The sequence below is a fragment of the Kogia breviceps genome, chromosome 10 (genome assembly GCF_026419965.1).
Source record: "Kogia breviceps isolate mKogBre1 chromosome 10, mKogBre1 haplotype 1, whole genome shotgun sequence".
NCBI lineage: Eukaryota > Metazoa > Chordata > Mammalia > Artiodactyla > Physeteridae > Kogia > Kogia breviceps.
This window is the reverse complement of record NC_081319.1, coordinates 90,687,667-90,709,889: the sequence shown is the minus strand read 5'-3', so window position 1 is coordinate 90,709,889 and position 22,223 is coordinate 90,687,667. Positions and strand designations below refer to the sequence as shown.

General features: G+C 42.8%; 2 long non-coding RNA genes across 5 annotated transcripts in view; one reads left to right on the top strand and one right to left on the bottom strand.

The window, feature by feature from the left end:
• The window catches only part of LOC136792033 (uncharacterized), a 78,818-nt gene extending 64,057 nt beyond the window's left edge, over positions 1–14,761 (bottom strand). For 3 of the 4 annotated variants that reach the window (XR_010835144.1, XR_010835145.1, XR_010835146.1), the window contains exons 1-2: positions 13,613–14,761; positions 7,773–9,302 (exon numbers count right to left, since the gene is read on the bottom strand). This is a non-coding gene — a long non-coding RNA (uncharacterized lncRNA). The remainder of the gene's footprint in view (positions 1–7,772; positions 9,303–13,612) is intronic. The other variant, XR_010835147.1, reaches the window with a different exon arrangement.
• Positions 14,762–15,311: 550 nt separating this feature from the next.
• LOC136792032 (uncharacterized) lies at positions 15,312–22,213 on the top strand. The gene is made up of 3 exons (XR_010835143.1): positions 15,312–16,030; positions 17,256–17,778; positions 18,310–22,213. It is a non-coding gene; the product is annotated as an uncharacterized lncRNA (long non-coding RNA).
• The last annotated feature ends 10 nt before the right edge of the window (positions 22,214–22,223 follow it).

Genomic DNA, 22,223 nt, shown 5'->3' with positions numbered 1-22,223 from the left:
AGCAGATATTCATTTGCTGAATATTAGCCTGAAATTTTGCAGCATTATTTCTATCTACAAAGGAAGTTGGGAAAGTGACTGGTTAACTTTCCAAGATTCTATAGTGGAGACAGAAAGGGAGAAAGTGATAGAAATGGGTGTTGGGTCTATCAATCTATGTGTCTTCCACAAGTCTGATCAGTTATTTTTATCATTTAGATGACAAAAGAAGTTTCAGTTGGATGCAGAAAAAAGTTTTTAGCCCTCAGTCAGGTTATTAAGGCAGACAGCAATGTCTCTATCCTTCAAGATCTTGAAGTTGAGAGATATTCATTACTATGTGTCTTAGAAGATTTAGACATTCTGTTGCCTGAAGCCTGGAGATTGGATCAGGTGATCTCATTAGGTCTATGATGATTTGATTCACTATTTCAAAGCTGTGCATTCCCTACCTCTCAAAGCGCTGTGAAATACCAAAAAAAATACAAGGACACCCTTCTCCCCCTCCATCTACTTCACTGGAAAACTTCCAACAACACTTTGCTTTTAGAAGTTCTAAGGTTAATACTATTCCTCTTATTCAGAACTAGTTTCAGGTATGTCAAGGAAAAAAAAAAAGAGAGAACTGGATAAATGAGGCATAAGTAAAAGATCAGGAAATCAAGATTTTTGGATAAAACTAAAAATTGATCTGAGATCGTATTAGGGAGATGTGAAGCCATTACTTGAATATGATGTGGGCACTTTAGAGTCACAAAACTTCCCTCAACATAATATTATATAAGATTATGTGTTATGCTTACTTTTTAAGTAAACACATTTGTAAATCACTTGGCAAACATGTCAAGAGCCCATGGTTTATTTCTGCTTCAATATTGCACTGTAGTCTTGGCTATACAAAGTCCCGTCATGGCAACAACTAACCTTTTTTTTTCCAAACAATCCTCATACCCTGGAGCAGAGAAGACAATGCCCCATTGTGAACTTACACAAGATTCGCAAATATGGTGCAATTTTGGTGTACCAGTGGCCTGAAGTTCACAAACCCACTGAAGATTCCAGCCGGTCTATACTTGCCAGCCGGAAAGCATGAGGAAGACTGGGGCAAAGTCCCTTTTCTTAACCATGTTTCAAGATGATCTAAAAGACACTTTCTGATACTGAGCTGCATGAGCTGCATGTCCATTATGGAGATTAATCCTTTGTCAGTTGTATACATATAGCTGATTCAGTTTGTTATACAGCAGAAACTAACACAACATTGTAAAGCAATTATACTCCAATTATACTGAAATTAATTATAAAGATGTTAAAAAAATAAATAAATAAAAGCACTTTCTTCCCCTCCAGTCTCTTAAACGACCAGAACAAGAGTTGGGATTGATTTCACAATAACCAAACAAATCATCTCTTTCATACACATTTATTTTTATGCCATTGCTAGATTAATGTAATTCGCTTTTGGTGCTTCTGCAGAGCTTTGATAGCTGAAAGCCCTTGTTTTCACCAGGCTCCAGACTCCTCCACGTAGGTGCACCATATGTATCTCAAATTCATTTCATCCAATTCAACAGATTTTTTTTTATCAAGCATCTACTAGTGAACGGGTGTTCTAAGTGGTGGAGGGACATGCTACTGGGAACCCTCACGACGTTACAAGGTAGGTATTATTTACATTGTAAAAATTAACAAACTAAGGGCCCAGAGAGAGAGTAAATAACTTCTCAAGGTCACACAGCCAGTCCATGGCAAAGCTGGCTTGAAAGGCAAGTCCGTTTCACCCCCTATTCCATGCTTTTCACCCAGTATCTTGCTGCCTTCCTGCTAACAATTGGCCTTATCATAAAAGGCCCATCATTAGAAATGCATGAAATCTTTTTTTGAGACTACAATTCCTGAACATTTACAATTATTCTGCCAAAAGAGTTAACATTCATGGTATGAGAATGGAAAGGGGGAACTCTGCCTTTGAATTGGGTCTGAAAGTTTTCACTCAGTCCTTTCCTCCCCAAACCACTCATCTTCAAAATTTCATTTCAGAAGCCTTGAAGTTGGAAGTATGGAATGCTAATTCATGCTTCTGGGAATTGTCCTGGCAGGCTAGCAGTAGACTGGGCACCAGGTGAATCCCGGTCAGAATAGCCTCAGAGAGGTGAGCAGAGAACTCGAGTCTGCAGTCAGAAGCTGAGTTTCTGATCTGCTTGCTCACCGTCTGGATGACTTTAAGTTGTTTCAATTCTCTATGCTCCAAGTTCAGGGTCATAAGAAACAAATGAGATAACAGAGATGAGAGTGGTTTGAAAATTGGAAAGTAATATATAAAGAATGGCTATTATCCTAACTCACAAAGCAGAAGGGACTGAAAATTAAAGGCAGCATGGAAGAGCACATCAGCTTAACTCTACAACACTTCTAATAAAGCATCATTTAATTATCAGCCTCCAAGGAGGGATAATGAAATTAAACGTTGTCCATCACAGCTCCTTTGTTACTGGTGTCTGGGGCATGAGATTCTGAAGAGCATTCGTTCTTCTTGAACATAAATGCAACCATGGTCAAGAGTGGATCCTTCCTGCCTCACCAATCTTCTAAAAACCAAGAAAGATAACTAGTAGGGTATCAGTTACAGCTTCTGAATGGAAAGTTCCGAGTCTAGCAGAGGAAAGCAGGCAGCTGATTTCCATTTGGTTGATGGATCCCGAATCAGCTCCATGTGCCCGTGGGTGAGAATCACAGAGGCAGGTTTTAAAACGTCCTGAGGCCTCAAGAAGAGAATCAAAATGATTTGTGCTGGCCTAAAGCCCTCTGGAAAAGCGGAAGGTAAGTATTCTGATCCACTTTTCAAACTCGGAGGTGGGCATATCACCCTGAGGTCCATTCTCCCACCTTCCCAAAGCACCTCCACAAAACCCGGGTCTTCCTGTCGACAGATGAATGGATAAAGAAGATGTGGCACATATATACAATGGAATCTTCTCAGCCATAAAAAGAAACATGATTGAGTTATTTGTAACAAGGTGGATGGGCCTAGAGTCTGTCATACAGAGTGAAGTAAGTCAGAAAGGGAAAAACAAATACCACGTGCTAATGTACATATATGGAATCTAAAAAAAAAAAAAAATACAGCACTGATGAACCTAGGGGCAGGGCAGGAATAAAGACACAGATGTAGAGAACGGACTTGAAGACATGGAGCGGGAAGGGGAAGCTGGGACGAAGTGAGAGAGTAGCACTGACATACATACACTACCAAATGTAAAATAGATAACTAGTGGGGAGCTGCTGCATAGCACAGGGAGACCAGCTCGGTGCTTTGTGACCACCTAGAGGGATGGGATAGGGAGGGTAGGGGGGGAGATGCAAGAGGGAGGGGATATGGGGTATAAGTACACATATGGCTGATTCACTTTGATTCACAGCAGAAACTAACACAACATTGTAAAGCAATTATACTCCAATAAAGAGGGAAAAAAAAAAAGACCCCGCCTCTTCTGTCTTCCATTCCTTCATCAGCTACTCCAGTTTTCCAACCAGCTCACCTGTCTCCAGGATTTACGTTGCTGTTTCTAACCTTCTTTAAATTCCTACTTGGAGAGATCAGCCCTTAGTCAAAAGCACACACAGTGTCTTATAGAGACTGCTCTAGAAAGATGAAGCTGTGTAATGCAAAAACAAAACAAAACAAAAACTGGCCAGGAGAAGAGGCACTGGGCTTCGGTTCCTGCAGGCTAGGGCTCCTCGGGTAAGAGCTTTAACTTCCCTGAGTCTCCATTTCCACATCTATAAGAGTGGGAATTATCCCTGCTTGTTTGGTCCATAGAAATCAAATGAGATGTTTGTGGAAATGCTCGAAAACACTACGAATATAAATGGTCCCGTTCTTCCCCTGGTGATCTCGTGACAAATGCAGTCATTCAGCACATGATTATTGAGGATTTATGATGGGCCACACTGGGCTGGGCCCTGGAGATACAACAGAAAGTCTGGCATGTTCCCTGACCTTGAGGAGCTTACCTGGGGGTGGGGCGCAGCAGCGTAAACAAGCAATTAAAATACGCTCCGCCACATCTCATAAGTGGACAGCAGAGAGGTGCCCAGCTCAGGCTGAAGGGCTTTGCAGGGAGAGGGGTAACACAGGAGCTAAATCTTGAAGGATGATAAGAGAATTCACTAGGAAAAGAAGGGAGTCAAGGTCATTCCAGGCGGCAAAGCAGCATGTACAATTGTAGGCAAGAAAAATGAGAGCAGCGCAAGGTTAGAGTGTAGCAAGTACTTCAGTAGCGCTGGCGCCTGAGGTGAGGGGAGCAGGAGAGGTGACCCTGGGGGTTCAGGAAGGAGGTCCGCCTTGGAGGGCGTGCTGCAGGCTCTGATGATGACATTCTGAGTGCTCACCAGGTGCCAGGTACTCTTCTAGTGTATCTCAGGTATCACCACTTTTAATTCTCCCAATCACCCCAAGAAGTCAGTCCTTTTATTACCCATTGCTTAGAGAAGAGGAAATTGAAGCTCAGAGAAGTTAAGTAACTTGCTCAAGGTCATACAACTGGCAAGGCTGCCAAGGAGTTGGTTTTAGATAATTTCTTGACAGTCTGCATAACTGATAAAGTGCACGTCACTTGCTCATGTGGGAATTTATGTTGTTTGCTTAAATACTTAATGATTAACTATCACTTGGGCTTCTCAATAAAGTAATCCAGTAATTGAAGTCTTCTGAGATGAGGAAGATTATAAATGGAAATTTATACTTACTGATCAATTAGCTTGGCTAATTTTGCTTTTCCCCCTTTCCCTGACAATCCTTTGTGAGAGATAAATAGAAGCGTCAGTGGACTTGAAAAATACAGAAACTTGTAAGACACAGGATATACAAAAAGCCTTCAACTGGACCCTTTTTTTAGTAACTTCATTTCTAGGAATTTATACTAAGCACATCACCAGGCATACTAAGTTATACATACAAGAAGTGTACCCCTGAAACTTGGGTAACCATATCATCTTTCCAGACAATATTAAGGCTCGTATATCACCACCAGCTAGAGCTGGTGAGATGCTCAATTGTCTTCCGAGTTCCAGTTTTCCTCTTGCCGCCCTTGGGGTTGTGGAGAATCCTTGGGCTTAAGCAGTTGAAGAATCTAGGGAAGGTAGTTCCAAGAAGTTTTACTCTCTAGGCTTGCATGCATTTGGGTCACGGCCAGAGCCTCTGCTAATGACAGCACAACCCTCTGGACCCACCTCAGCCACAGGAATGTAGAGTAGGCCCCAGGCAACCCCACAGTCCCCCATTCAAAGTTCTGCACCTCCAGGATGCCACCACAGCCTCCTGACGGTTGCCTCCTCCTGAGGAACCCACCCCTCATTCCGAATCTTGGAATAGTCCACCTTCTGCTTCCGGCTTGGCTCTTTTCCCTCTCGACTCTAGACCTTCAAAGCCTCCAACGCTTTCCTACGTAGGACTCCCAGTTGACTCATCTCGCTGAACACACACTTTTGAAAACACAAGGGCCTATTGACTTGCCCCTAGGGACCAAGCAAAGTACAGAAAACCACGACTCAAAGGCCTATGCGGGTCCTTGGGAAGAGGAGGAAAGAAAGACCTCGGTTGTTTCTGAATGTATTCTGCCACGTTAAACTTTTAATGTTTCCAATTACATCTATACTAGTAGAAATCTGGAAAAATTTTAATGTCCCACTACAAGGATTGTATATTGGAATAGTATACAGCAATTCAAGGGCTCTGTTCTTGACGTACTCATTTATTAAAAGCAGGTTACAAAGCAGGGTATGCAATTTAAGTCCAATCTTTATAATTTATTTACACACACACAGTTGTATCATATAGACAATCAATGCTTGTCTTAAGAATAGTGGGATTATTGTTGAGGTTTACTTTGCTTCTTACGCCTCTGTGCATTTTCCCAATTTCTTTCATATACTTGCATTATTTTTGTAACGAGACTCACTGCACCGTACAATGATGGGATGTTTATGTGTGTGTGGCAGCGGCGCTTTTTCTGGAGTACTTAACGCACGGGAGTGAGGTAGTAAGCTCTCCTGGTAGATTATTGGCTAGGAATAAGAGTTAACTTGAAAAGGGAATAACAATGTAAAAAACAACGTTTAAATACAGAAGGGGTAGGACAAAAACTTTAAAAATATATCAGAATAATGTACTACAGTATTTTTTAAAGTTCCTTTTCCTTCTCCTTTAGGCATCTAATAAGTGACACAAATAGATATTTTTATTTTGGCCAAAATCAGCTCTTGGGCAATGTGCCACTCTCAGAATCAGGCCTGATATTTGAATATCTGTGTTGGATGGCAGATCTTTTAATTCACTGTGTGATGGGGAACAAGTTAATAACTTCTCTTGACTTGAATTTCTTCGTCTTCCATTTTTACTCTGTTATTTAACAAATGCTTCTATAGCATCTACTGTGTGCCAGCACTCTCCTAAGAGTTTTGTGAATATTAACTAAGTTAATCCTCGTTCCTACCTTCCAAGGAGGGCACTTTAAAAAATATTTATTTATTTTACTTTATTTATTTTTGGCTGCGTTACATCTTCGTTGCTGTGTGCGGGCTTTCTCTAGTTGTGGTCAGCGGGGGCTACTCTTTGTTGCGGTGTGCGGGATTCTCATTGCGGTGGCTTCTCTTGTGGCAGAGCACAGGCTCTAGGCACGTGGGCTCAGTAGTTGTGGCTAATGGGCTTAGTTGCTCTGAGGCACGTGGGATCTTCCCCGACCAGGGCTCGAACCCGTGTCCCCTGCATTAGGCAGGTGGATTCTTAACCACCGTGCCACCAGGGAAGCCCAAGGAGGGCACTATTATCCCTACTTTACGTATGAGGAAACTAAAAACCAGAGGGGTTAAAAACTCAAAGTTCACACAGATGGTAAAGCAACAAAATCAGGATTCAAATCCCGGCTGACTGGCTCCGGACTCAGCTACGTTAGCCTCTGTGTTTTATGCTGGACTAAATGACATTTAACACGTCTATCATTTATTGTGTGTAAAACACCCACAGCCCTGGGCATATTCCCTCTCCATGCTTCCCAAATCTCTTTTTGACCCCTGAATTTTCTTTTCTTTCGGAAATCCAATTTTTTAACAAATCATATATACTCTAGGATTTATTTTATGAAACAGGGACTCTCCTACTGCCAGGTGTTAATTTTTTAACTTCTCTGTTTTCATCTCACCTCTTCAGTACCGAATATCGTAGTCAGTGCAGTGAAAGAGAGATCATGTCTTTAAGCAGCTCAATAAAATGGCGACTTTGGGTCCATAGCCTCTAATGTACCAATCCTGCCCAGCCCCCTATCTACTTCAGTTAGCTGCTGGCTTTCCGGCTAGGTCAAGTACAAAAAACCAGTTTACCTCTTTAATATGTCAGTAGAGAGACAGAATCATTTTCACATTTTTTTTTTTTTTACCCATAGAATGTTCTATACATAAATACAAAATGGAACTTTGATACTTTCCAAATTTACTAACTTTCAAAAACTTTGGAGATTAAAAACCTCAATTAGAAAATAAGCTTCCTAGATTTGAGTGAGCAAACAGCCTTTTCCCCTTTGTACTTAAAGACTGACTTGTCCACGAACACAATAACGTCCAACCAATCAGCCTTTGGGGAGACTGAGCCTCCAAAAGCGAGCTCAGCTTCAGGCTTGACCGCCATGAGCAGGGTCTGGGCAAGAGTACAGAGAGAGGCCTCCACACCATCTCTAAATACTTAAAAGGTACAAATAAAGCCAACACGTTGTTAAAGAAAATAAATTCTCCTCTCTTACCTTGACAAATCCTCCTTCCCAAGACCAGAACGAAACGTGGGGACCTTCCCTGCTCCGGGTTTCCATGCCAGAGTGTGGCGGCGGTACGGACAGCAGCCTCCGGCCTGACCAGCCTCTCTGCTGACTCCCCGTGCTTTCTTGCCTTAGGAAAGGCGTCTCCCACGTGTGTGGATACTCCAGCCCACCTTGTTACCCAATCAAACTTGAGTCCTCTCGCCCACGCGCAGTAAAGGCAAGTTACTGACACCCAGCTGTGGTGAAGCAATGTGCGACGTTTATTTCAAGGCACCGAGCAAGGAGTCCAGGACAGCGAGTGCTCAAAACGCTCAACTCCTCCATGGCTTTCAGCAAAGCATTTTTAAAGGCCAGGTGGGGGAGGGGCGTCCCAGGGTACGTGATCAGCTCGCGCACAATTCTCTGATTGGTTGATGGTGAGGTAACAGGTGTCACGGGGGTTATCGTGACCAATCCTTAGGCCCCGGTGGGCATGGGGGCTACGTGCTCACGGTCATCAAGTAGTTAATTTCTTCCATTTGGTGGAGGTTTTCTCATCTGTAAAACAACTCAGGAAACGTGCATCAGATACTGTTATCTGGGCACTTGAGAGAGGAGCTTCAGCAGAGGATATGGGGGAGGGGTCTCTCCCGGGAAGGCCCCACAGGGTCCTGCTCGATTACAGCCTCCTCTGCCCACCTCTCAGGCCTAGGAGTACATACACTGGCAGCATCCTTCATCCTCAGCCGAGGATGTTTACACAGAGATGCTTACGCAGGAATTCAGGATTCCAGGAAGCATGCTCTAGGAGCGAGGCGAAGCGGCAGGCTCTGGATGGACGAGTCCCCTTGACCCACTGACTTTGCCCTGTGGGGAGTGCTGTGACAGGGCATGACAGCAGAGGGGCAGAGCAGGGCCCTCGGAAGTGCAGCTCTCAAAAGCATGGTGCCCAGGGCAGAGGCCGCTCTTACTGAGCCTAAAGGCTGTGTTTCTCTGGTATGTCCTCAGTCATCTGCTATGTTTTGCAATGATGTGGTAGGAAATTTATCTTCCACAATTCTACCTTTGACCCTCCTAGACGGAAAGACCCTGTGTCTCTCCGTTGTTTTTTTTTTTTTTTTTTTGCGGTTCGCGGGCCTCTCACTGCTGTGGCCTCTCCCTTTGCGGAGCACAGGCTCCGGACGCGCAGGCTCAGCGGCCATGGCTCACGGCCCCGCCGCTCCGCGGCATGTGGGATCTTCCCGGACCGGGGCACGAACCCGTGTCCCCTGCATCCGCAGGCGGATTCTCAACCACTGCGCCACCAGGGAAGCCCCGTCTCTCCGTTTTGTTCAAATTAAATTAAACCTATGCTTGCACATATTCCACAATTTGACTTTGGCATGTAGAACTCTGAAAGAATGAGGGCAGTCTCACGGGGGACAGCTGAGGAAAACCCGGAGCCCTCACCCGGAAGAGCTTGATCATTCAGTGAGTTCCACTGGCCGTTTCTGCTCCGCTCCCAACTGAAAGCTGGGGGGAGGGGCCCTCTTAGACCTTAAAAAAAAGGGGGAAATTCAATGTGAGGTCCATTAAAATAAGCAAATGTGGATATGGTAAGAGAGGGCAGTCTGCTAGGATCTATTCCAGCAGGAGTCCCCAACCCCCAGGCTACGGACCAGTACCAGTCTGTTGCCTGTTAGGAACCGGGCCGCACAGCAGGAGGTGAGTGGCGGGCGAGCGAGAAGCTTCATCTGTATTTACAGCCACGCCCCATCACTGGCATTACCGCCTGAGCTCCGCCTCCCGTCAGATCAGAGGCGGCATTAGATTCTCGCAGGAGCGCGAACCCTACTGTGAACTGCGCATGCGAGGGATCCAGGTTGCGCGCTCCTTATGGGAATCTGATGCCTGATGATCTGAGGTGGAGCTGAGGCGGTGATGCCGGCGCTGGGGAACGGCTGCAAATACAGATTATCCTTAGCAGAGAGGTTTGACTGCACAGACACCATAATAAAGCAATTGCTTTGTATAATTATTTCATTATATATTACAATGTAGTAATAATAGAAATAAAGTGCACAATAAATGTTATGTGCTTAAATCATCCAGAAACCATCCCCCCCCCAAGCCAGTCCGTGGAAAATTTGTCTTCCACGAAACCAGTCCCTGGTGCCAAAAAGGTCAGGCACCGCTGTATTAGAGAACCCAGACTGATGGAGGGCCAATTGAGCTCTAGGAGGATGGCACCTTCGGTTGATATGATGATGATGGTGGTGATGGTGATGATGATGATAAGGACATTAATAGATACTGAGTGCCAAGTGGCTGCCAAACATTGTGCTAAATACATTATATATACTTAATAAAATGTCATATAATTATATTATATAATATATACTTCTCATTTATATATAAATAATATATAATTATAATATAAATAAAAATATATAGACAATTTATATATTATTTATAGAGAGATAATATGTATATGTTATATATATATATAAATGTAATTTAATATTCACAGCAACCCTTTGAAGAAGTGAAGCTCAAAGTTGAGTAACTTGGCTTAGAGTAATGTTGCTAGTTAAGTGGCAATACGGATTACAACCCAGCTTTGTCTAATTACAAAACCTAAACTTTTAACTGGTCTGTTATAACCAACTAGTACTTTATAAAAATAGGCGAATTGGTGGCAATCCAGCCAAAGATAGACCCAGCCACAACGATCTAATGGTCTTTTTATCTAATATCTAATGAAAGCTTTAGGTATGCTGAACTGAATGAAGAAAGATGGCCCGAGGGAGAAGCCACCTAGAAAGTGCCATGTGTACATGGACCGAAGATTTGAGAATTTCCTCATCCTGGGGGGTCAGGGCCAAGCACGATTTCAGAGGCAGGCCTTGTGCTGCTACTGATGGAAATGTTATGGACCAGAGCTAGTGACCAGAAGCTGAGTCTATGAAACTTAGCAGATTTGGGAAGCAGAGAGAATGTCCTTATTCTTAGGAACTACACCAGTACAGATTATAAAGAAGCTTGGTCTAGGGTTCAGTTAAGAGAGGACTGGATAAATCTCATCCACAAGACTGTATTCAAAAGATGGATTCATGAAGAGGTCTTGAGAGGGCAATCCTTAACTCAGTTATGTTTTTATACACAAGTGACCAATCCCTTTAAGCGTTCTTGGGATTCTTTAACTCCCTACCTTTGCTTCCCATAATCATTTCCCTGAAATTGCATGCAGAAGAATGACTCGAAAAATGAAGAGATTTGGTTTTTTGTTCTGAGAAAAAAAAAATTAGGAGTCAGAAGGAAGTGGAAAAGGGAAAAACCAATTGGGAAAAGTAGGGGAGGAAAGGGAAGAGGCAGAGAATGAACCCAAGTAAAAGAACAGCTGGTGATTGTTCAAGAGGCAAAGGGGTTACTTTTCAAGGGCCTGCAGATAAAAGAAGGGAAAGCTGGTCCAAGGATGGGGATAGACCTTGGGAATTAATTCTGTATGCCCTGAAACCTCCTCCATCCCAATACTGATGCTGAGTTACTAGTGGACCCTGGGCTCAGTCGATGAAGGCTCACCTGGGTGATGGGAATTGAGATTGGGAAGGGCTTCTTTCACTCCACCATTAATGGGGGATTTGTACCTTTAAAACATCGGAGCATAAGGGTTTGCAGGCAGTCACTCATCACGTTAAAGAAATAATTAATGCCACATTAGAAAAAACAGTACGTTGTTTTCAAAATTCTATCTTCATCATATATAAATTTTACTTAGGAAAGCACTATAAACAAATGTTGAATTCTAGTTAAACACTTCAGCAGGCATCTCCTTAGGGGTAAAGTATACTGATGCCTGCAACTTACTTTGAAATGCATCAAAACAATATGATGGATTGATGGATAAACAGAAGGGTAGATAGTTGGATATACTTGTGATGAATCCAGTACAGGAAAATGGTATTTACAGAGTCTAGAGGGTTGGTATCTGGGTGTTTACAACTTTCCAGCTTTTCTGTATGTTTGAAATTTTTCATAGTAAAATGTTGGAAAGATTCTCTTACTAGAGAGAAGAGGCTCTTTAAAAAGACAGTGCACAGACACAGTACACAGACACAAGATTTTCAATCTTTTTTTGGATCATGCTATTTTTTTAAAAAAAAGCCTCACTGAATAATGTGAGTGCTTTTCTTTGATCTTCACCTGTTTCTTTTGTCTCACCTGCCTTTTTCTCTTTGGCAGCCTAGGATAGCACAAATATTGGTACTTGGTAAAAGCATGTTTCCTTACTACACTCCTAAAACTTAGGGAAAACTATACTCTGCCATTGTCCTTGTAGCATATGTTAATTAGAGAAATCTCATATCAACTAGGAATATTCTATTTGACTATATGTGAAATGCATCTGTTCACCAAAGTATCTGTATTGCAGAAAAGGCTGCAATTATTAAGTGATAAAGTTTGCACAGCCTATCTTAAAATATGAGGCATTCTTGTGGATTCTATGAGTGTGGTTCCGGTGTTTACATTTTAAATCACTCCTGCTAACTGTAGCTGATGCTCTGTAGTGATTGGGGGTTAGGAGTTAGGAGGGAGGGGGTAACTTTTTACCTATCTTTCTCACGCTCATCGAAAAAAAAAAAGGTACAAAATAGTGTTAAGCCGTGACAGTATCTGAGATTCACCCAAATTAATCCCTACTTTACAGTTGATTCTTTAATTTTTTCAAATTACTTGCAGTTGTAAAGTTATCCTGGTAGTCTACTTCAACTGTTATGCTTATCTAGAGCATTATAAGTAAGACATATCCATAGTGAAAAAAGTTGTCGACAATGGATTAGAAATTATCTAAAGAACTTATTTTATAATACCATGATCACTTACATTCAATGACTTAAATATAGTTTGAAAAGAAACTTTAATTTTAGAGAAATACTGGAGTTCAAGATTTTTAAGTTAGCAGCTCTAAATGTTGAATCTTTTCTTTTTTGTGGCAAAACAAGGGAATTTCAGTATCATCAATATCGTCAAGCACTAACACATGATAGCACTAGTGGCACTTGCATCCTAACAAAATAAAACCTCTCATTTTCCACGAATATGAAGTACAAATACTTGAATCATAAAACTATCAGTTTCAAATTTGCTATTTTATCAAGTGAATACAATTAGTTTCCCATTCCCAAAAAAGTAACAAAAATCTGATTTCCAATTATTCTTAGAGAATTTTAGGATACCTGTTACTACTTAAATATCAGACTTATAAACCAGTTTGCTCAATCAATGATTAATTACCCTGCTCCAATTTTGACTATTGGAGAGCTTTAAAATGCCAGGAATTTAAAACCTTGTGCAGAATATCAAGACTGTGTTTCTTTCTTCCTCCCACCCCACTCCCCGCTACAAAAGAAAACACTTTGGCACCTAGGCAGTGTGGGTTTGTGAAAAGCCCTTTGTCACTAAGAGCCAAGCTTCTTCCTCAAAAGATAAGAATAATAGGTTCAGTATTAGAAACGTGAGCTATCTCACAAAACAATATGGTAACAGAATTGATCTCTAGTGAACTGCTGCTATTTTTAAACAAATTATTTACAATGTAAAACTGTTTTCCCCTTTCCTTCGGAAAGCCTTAAAACTTTGTATGTATTCAGACAAAGGGGGAAAAAAGTATATTTAAATCACTTTTTAAAAATACCATGTTTTATCTGTATTTAGAAAAAACACAGGAAAAAAAGTTGTTTATTATCCCAAGGTTAGTGAGACTAACAATAAGTGGAAAGAAAGTATAACATAAAAAACATATACCCACTGAAACCAAACAACAGGGAACATCATCGACTATAGAAATGATTAGAAACACAACTTACCTCCTTCTGCCAAAGGTGTTTGCAGGGGTGCAGGAAGAGGTAAAGCTGGGATAATGGATTAAGAAATATACCAGAGTGCAGGGTCTTCAGCAAACAACTCACAATTTTAGACAGGTATGTTGCAACCCAACCTTCCTCCGCAGAAATTGTCATTCCTCGGAAACCCTACCTAGAGAGTCAAACTTAAATCACTTGATTAGCAGAAGCCCACATGCTGTCTGCTACTGAGGGTGAAATTCCACAAGTGCCTGCGCCTATCAGATGATTACAGTCTGTTCTCCACGGAGGCTTGAAGAACCATGCCGCTCTCTCAGATGGCACAGTGACCCCTGAGACAAAACCTGCAGCACTTATTTGGGTGAGACTTCTACTTGGAGATCGAGCAGACACAAACGCAACCAAAGTCTAGGACCAAAGCTTCCTATACCCACTCAGGCACACATGCTCTCAATAAGGGCTGCACAGAGTTATTACGGGATGTCTCTTGAGCTTCTTCTCAATCTGAAACGTTTTTGGTTTTGTTTTTGTTTTAAACACATCACACCAGGATTATAATTCCCTGAAAGGCTCTCTAACCTGAAGGCAGAGAGGGGTTTCAAAAAAGAAACAAAGATGAACACTTCATCTTGGCTGCATTTTTAAACTCCTCCTAGAACAGAATCTTCCCTCCCTTCTGGTAAACACATGCTTGTATACATTAAAATTAAAAGGGTGTATAAATTAAGAAGTCTGTGCTCTCCTGTATCCGAGAATCAACCCCAAATACACAATACGCTCTACCAATTCCCCAAATGGACATTTGGGGTATAGGCAATGGAAACACACACACACACACACACACACACACACACACACACACACACACACACAAATGCAAACCCAACGAAAGAGACGTTGTAACCTAGGAGAATGTTCTTTGCTTTGGGAGTTAAGGTATCACACACACTGCCTCACTTTTGTTTCGGTGCAAGAGAGATCCAGGGTGCCCGGCAGGGTGACATACAGTGGGCGTTAAAAGCACACAGTCTTAGCAAATTAGGTAAATTAGAGATCATTTGACGGTATTCTACTGTCGCTATTGTAATCACAGTAATTTTCACTGGTAATGGTGCTTCGTGATGAAGTGCAGTTCTCACGGGATAATTGTGAAAGATACCGAAAGATTCAGGGATGCAGCATCTGGTTTTAAAAGCTCTTCAGATTCAAACTGGCATTTTACTTTATCTTGAAAATTTATTAGAGATTCAGATCATGCCGGTTTAAATGGAAAGGTGAAAGCAGGGTAATTTCAATCTATGAATTATTCAGTCTCAGCCTGGCGAAATTGCCATCCAGGAACTGATGCTCTGACAGTCCTTCCACAGAGCCTCCATTACGCTTGTCATTTTTATTTCTTTATCTACGATCTCTTTCTCAGTTACCCAGCTTGTCTCTTAGGGCTCGGCTTCACAAACCAAAGTATTTCAAATTGGCAATAACCTAAATGTGCAGCTGTCTCAAATCGCTGTCTCCACAGGCTGCCTTTTTTTTTCCAAATCATTTTTAAAAAGGCACACATCCATGATGATATCTGTTAGGCTCTTCGATTAGATGAATTAACACACACACACAAACACACGCGCACACACACAGAGGAGGGCATCACTGCGAAGAAGAACGGTTATGTTCCGCTAACATCACAAGAGAAGATAAAGTGATGCTTTCTGCTTCCTTCTTTGTTGTCAGTGTGACCCATCCTAGTTGAATAACATCCCGCAGGAAGGAGCCAGCACTAAACAGTCTCGCCTGGCACCCTGATTTCCAACGCAGACGAAGACTGTGTGCAAGGCAGACTAATCCAGGCAACTGTACACTTAGCGAGCACAATTATTTAGGAAAATAAGAAGAAGCCATCGGAGGACCGCAATTAAACTGTCAATCTCCCAGGCTCCACCTGCACCCAGACTGCAGTCGCAACGATTCTCCACTTGATGGCTGGCTGTGTCACTGCTAGTCGACAGCTGTCCCCGCATCCAGAGAGGACTGGGATGGATTTAGGTCAGTGAGTCTGGTTTCTCCTTTAAACCGTGTTCTAACTGAGGAGCGGGGATCTGCGCCAGCCCCCGTGACCAGCCCGAACTGGGAGCTGGGAGAGTCACACAGCATCAGTTCGGTGGAGTCTGCCTGCCCAGGCCCCAGCCAGGCAAACGGCATCAGCATCTCCTTTGTCCTGGCCTTTGCTCCTGCAGGTAGAGCGGCGCGGCGTGAGAAGCCTGCACGCTATTCCCACAAGTGCTGGGGACCCAGCCGCGCTCCACCAGGGGCAGTCTGGCCACCAGGCTCCAAGCAAGCAGTACCTGCTCTGCTGGAAATGCACGCTGCCAAGTGTGAAGCCACTGTGTGCATTCAGACTGCTTCTCTGCTCCTGGCTAAACAAAGGTAAATACTCCTCATGGAAGAAATGCTAGGTAGCAGCAGGAAAAGAACCCTTTCACACGGTCGCTTTTTGCCTAGTTGTACGCTTTGTGATGAGGAAACGGCAGGAACCAGGGCTGGGGCAGTGCGATGATGCAGAAAGCAGCAGCGATGACACAGCAGTCAGCTGACTTGCAGGGTGTGATCGTTCAATGTCCTCTACAGAACCGGGCCAGTTTCTAAGGTGGCACCAGTCAGACGACCTTGACTGTGAAGCGGAGTTGCAGGAGGGCAGCCTTTCTCCGCCCACACCTGGCAGTGCTACCCCACACCTGGCAGGGACACCTCACATTGAGTGTCCCTCAGGCAGAGTTTTTAACTCACAGCCTTCGGGACTTAACTATTTCTGTCCTGCTTGCTAAGAAGGCAGGTGAGTCTTGGGGTGACCGTCCCAATGCAAAAACAGGTGAAAACCTTCAGTCCTGATTGTTGGAGTTAGTTTCGGCATCAGAAGAAGAATGGTGGGAGAGCTCTCCCCTGCATTTTGGTTTTAAAAAACACACTGCTTTTTTTTAGCAGGTAGAAATTGCCTTAAGCTACTTGTATGCTGTAATTAACTTGTAAATTGCACCTAAAGGAACGGCAAGAGCAATAGGAAAAAACTGGAAGATAAATTAGTCCAGCAGTAGCCTTAAATCATGGTCCGGCTGCTATAAAGCTGTGTGCAGGCTCTACTGCAAAAGGCAGGTTGTGCATCCCAATTAATCTGACAATGGAGCAACAGCCTTATATGGTATTACCCCAGTGATTTGAGGAATGCTAATAAGAAAGCATTCATTACCAGGCATTTGTTTAATGACTGTAATCATACGGAATTAATTTTTGTTGCAGTGTTTAACAGAAAGTCAATTATAAATTTGTGCTAAAAGAATAACAATACTAGTATCCGCATGGCACCTTCCTCTGAGGCGACATCCCCTGAAGATGATCTCATATTCCCGACATTTACAGAGCACTCAGAATGTGCTAAGTGCTCTACAGAGCAATCCATGCCCAGCCTCTCCGAGGAGAGGTGCTTATTGTTCTGAGCCAGAAGGACACATATATCGATATATCATGCAGGTAGCATATAGAGGAGAACCACCTTGACCAATGCCAGTTGTTTTGTAAGGATTCAGTGATTTTTCTCCCCATTTGTGCCTTATGAATTTTATTTTTCTATTTGCTTCTTATTTGGTTCTCTTGACAGGAATCCCACTCGAAAGAGGAAGTTTTTCCATAGCAAACAGGAAGGTCAAAACTGGATGGAAGAGCATCCTCATGTCATTAGGGAACTACTAAGAGTCGTAAGTGACATTTAAATAAAGCAGTGACTCTACTTGGAGGTGGTCAGTGGGTGCAGGCCCACGCTGAGGGATGCTACCTGGAGAGAACCAAACAGACGCTTTCTCTTCCTGTACCCTTTTTCAGCTCTCAGTCAAGAATCCAAATCTCATAAATTCACCTTGCTGCCTTCTTTCAAAACCTGCTCTCAGGAAATGAGCCCCTGGATGGTACAAATAACCAATAAGTTTTCGTGTAATTTCTCAGAGGCACTTATGTCTTTGAAGAACACAAGACTTCCAGAAAAGCCATGGCTATCTAATGGGATTTCAAGCACCAGCGCTCCAGGTGGGAAATCATTTCTGTGGGGCAAGGAGGCCTGCCACGGAGTCTGCATCTCCATCATATGGCGGGTCTGTGCCTGTGGCGCTAATCTGCCAGAGGAGCAGGTAAGGCTTGGTCTGGAACCCACTAAAGCCAGCATGTGCCCTGAATATGTATGGTCAGTGTGGGTCATGGGGGCAGGAGATGCTCTGGCAACATCTCTCCCCACTCAACGGCATCCCATCATTCCTTGGGATTTCTCTCAGGTCCTTGCCCACCAAGGAAAAGTGGCCCATGCATTTGTATTTTTAAAAAGCTCCCCGCCACCCCTGCCATCAGGTCATTAATTCTACTGTGTATCCAACATGGAGAACTACTGATTAAATAATGCAATGTATTCCTTTATGCACATGTGAATTTTGTTTGGAAATTCAAATACACAATATATATTTTAGTTGAATATGAGAATTAAGCAATAAAAATGAGTCCTTAAATGTGTCTATCTTTACTGTTAAAATTCTGTACAAATCAATAAAAACTAACTTTAATCGAGGACATCTACACAGCTGCGATATACCCATGTGTCCTCTGTAATTGTCTGGCCACCTGTGGAGGTCACACCCTCCCTCAGCCACTTGTTCCTTCCTCTCTTTCAGCACCGTGCATTGTGACTTTCTGCTCACCTAGTGTCTTCCTCCGTGGACTGAGCTCTTCAACGGCAGGTGCAGAGGACATTCGTCTTAATGGCCCCAGTGCCTTCATTCTGCCTGGCAAGTGGTATGTCCTCAATATTTGTGAAAGGAATGAGGGAATGCTAAAGGAGGTCTTCCTGTTACAGAAGACAGTTCAGCGATACCGAAGTTTCCAACACAAGAAGATCAAGCTTTTCCTTCATTGTAGATTATCCTGAAAGAACATGCTTCCCAATGACTGAAAGAATGTTCATTCTCAACTATAAATATTGACTCAAAGCCAGTATTTACAGTTGGCTTTGAGGAGAGATTTAAAAAGGGGGGGGGTGGAAAAATGGATGACATGCTTTATGAAAGTCAATCAAAATCCCATTAGTATTTAATGGCTAATAAATACAGTTAAATTTAGATATCCAGAAAAGTAAGGCATGTATTTTATTTTCATTTTCATTTTGGAGAGTGAGGCCAGTGAAGTGGTGGCTCCTCATGGCTTTGCTAGAAATCTGCCCTCTCCCAGCACAGATGAGGAAAAAAAAATTCTGTTCCTAAGCCCTCTGGAACTCTCCATTTGGATATGTGCTTTTTTCTTTCTTTTTTTTTTTTTTTTTGCCATGCACTCTCCAGTAGTCTTGTAAAGTTTATGGATCATTTCTCAAGGATGCTTTTATATGCATATACCATGTAATAAATGGGATTACAAAGAAAACTAATTGTCCTACATATCCTAGCTGAAGAACTTTTGCCTTAGAAAATCAAAATACTTCCAAGGTAAAATTGCAAAGTGACTTTGATTGTCTTTCCTCCAACAATCACCCAATAAGAAAGCAAAGTTCAAGAAGAGCCTAGACAATGGGAATTCCTTAGCGGTCCAGTGGTTAGGACTCTGTGCTGCCTTTGCAGGGGGCACGGGTTTGATCCCTGGTCGGGGAACTAAGATCCTGCAAGCTGTTCAGTGCAGCCAAAAAAAAAATTCTAGACAAGATAAAGGTGGAGGGAGGGAAATAGATGATTGTATTTATTGAATTTCATTAAACTTGAAACTTAATTTCTTCTCAAAAGTGACCTTTTTAGTGACTAGCATATTCCTCATTTTCACATTAAAAAAAGACTATACTTTCCAAACTGTCAAGTCACATTATAGAGACCCTTCCTGAAGCTTAAAAAAAAAGTGAAGGCAGTGGATTCTATTTTTTGTTTTATAGATGAGGGAGGGCACTGAAGTTCAAAAAAGATTGAGTCTTGCTGCAGCAGCATGTAAGTAAAGAGGGAAGACAGCCCAGGACCCAACTCTCCTAAACCTACAGCAAACCCTCTCCTATTACATACTGATATTTAGTCAGTGATGTGCAGGGATTTTAAAAACTGGGTACTTGAAATTAGCCACACTGGGAATATTTACACCATGGAAACGGACAAATACTAAAAATTTAGAGTTGTTGCTTTTTTCTGGAGAGCTGGTTGACATGCTGCAATATATTTAATAATGCCAACTTGTAATCATATGTTCCTTTATTTCAACCCCAGAATCCAAAATGCTTCAGAATATAAACCACCATGGTTAAGCATGAAGCTCTCAGGTTAGAGGGCCTACCTTTGAATCCTGTACCACTTTTTATCTGTGGGACCTTGGGCAAGTTCACTGCCCTGAGACTCAACTTCCTCTTCTATAAAACAGGGCTCATAATATTGTGTGCCTCACAGGTTGTTTCGTATATTCATAGAGTGGTGCATATGAGCCGCTTAGCATGGATTCTCACACAGGCTAAGTTCCCGGTGGCTGTTAGCCATGAATATTTTCCCCTTCTTCTTCCTCCTCCTTCTTTTTCTTACTCAATTGATCATCATGGCAGATTGACCTTGTTTGCCCTGAAATAATTGACGAGATTTTTAAGGGATTACAGGCAGAAAACAAAACCAAAAAAGCCATATACAACCAACTTAGGATTCTGGAGAATGGAGGGTTCCCCTGTGTTTCCTGACTCTTGTGGGTAATAGAGGTTTGAAGGGCTGGTGTTATTTTTGCATAAATTGTAGACTCTAAGAAAGTATCACAACTCAACGGAGAAATTATTGACGGATGTAGTTTCAGCATGATTTGGAGATTTTAGAGAAGACAAAGTAAACACAGCACATGCAATCAGGCCTCTTGCACCTATAGTCCTATAGCCTCATGCATGCGTTTTCACTTGTAGAGTCTAATGGCCAATTTGCACACCTGCTGAAACATGCGGCATTTTTCAGAAATAAGAACTCCTCTGTGAATGAGATTGAGCTTTGAGGGAAGACCCTTTGCCTGGAGGCCAGGGAAGACTTCGTTCTCAGAGGCCCAGGAGTTGGAACGTCAAGTCAGTTCTATCCAGAGCGTTACAAGCCAGGGAGACACTCCGGTCCCCACTTTCTGTTGGCATTGGCATGTCCTTGGAATGGGTGTCACAGGTCTGTCCCATCCTTGGGCCTCTCTGCAGTCAGTGTCACTAAACACAGGACCACTATTATAGGGAGAGGGTGGAGAAGCAGTTGAGAAGAGGTGGGGGCTGAACCCTGCTTACTTCCACCAATCCCAGCCCAACCACAAAAGAGCAAAAAGGGGATCAAGTTATCACCATGGTACCCTAAGCGCTACTAAAATCCCAAGGGAATACAGAACAAATTTGTGCAGTTCTTACAGACTATTACAGGTTGTAAGTTCCGTCAATTCAAAGAAAGGACAGGTCACCAGGCTCTCCCTGCTCTGCCTGCTTCCACAGGTTGTGGATCTCCTAGCCCACCCACCTGGTGCCTGTTCATTTTTAAAGCTGAAGGTCCACTCCCAGAAAATGGCATCCGATGTGACAACAGACACTCTCCAAATAGCCAGGCTGTGGCCCAAGAGACATCAGCCTGCCAGCTGCTAAAGAAAAAGGTGTTTTAACCCAAATGCCAATTCTGTCTAATAATGGGACTGCAAAAAGAAGAATAAAGGCGATTCCCAGTTAGCGAGTGTCTACAGTGTGCCCTTTGCACACGATCACCTTCCCAATCATAAGTACAAGAATAAAGACACATGTGGGGCCTTCTATGGCCAGAGTTCCAAACGTTTTACACATAACAACTCATTTAATACCTCCAGCAGCACTTTAAGGAAGATACTATTCTTCCTACAACCACTCCATTAGGTGGGAGAGCTATTATGCCCCTTTTACAACCCAAAGCTTGATGAGGTGTTATTCAAATCACACATCTGGTAAATACAGGCTTGTGGATTCCAACCCAGGTTGTCTGACCTGGGTTCAGATTCAAATCTATGCTCTTGCCTATTCATATTCAAACACAGGCTTCTTACAAATTACTGTTCAATTGTGATAGTCTCTTGAGGGTTGGAAGAGCTAGAGAGAGAGAAGGAAGGAAGGGAAGCGAGACTTGGAGTCCCTCAGGGCAAGGCTTAGAGTCTGAGAGTTGATGAGTAGGGAGACCATGTCCCATACAAATTATTAGAAAACTGGGCTTCTCATTATAGTGTTCCTTTAACGATATTTGAACTCAGTGGCACGCTGATAAATGGGCTTGGGTCGGGGCTGGGAGCCCCGGCTTGCAGGGGTTGCCAATTTTCACGGTGTAAATACTCCCACTGTGGCCAGTTTCAAGATTTCAACAGTAACAACCTGGTCCCAGGATTCCTGAATATTTAACAATTGGTTCTAGCAAGCTAACAGGAGTAGCCCTCAGCACACCACAGTTTGGGCTCAAGCAGCGGATTCCCTTGAAGCCTCCAAAAGCCATACCATTTTATAATGCCTCTACTTTCAGGACAGTCTTCATCTCTCTGATTAAACCCCAGCTCTCTGCTGCTTCAAGGTCTTAGATAGTCTCCTGTATCTTTCTTGTTCTCCCTCCCAGAC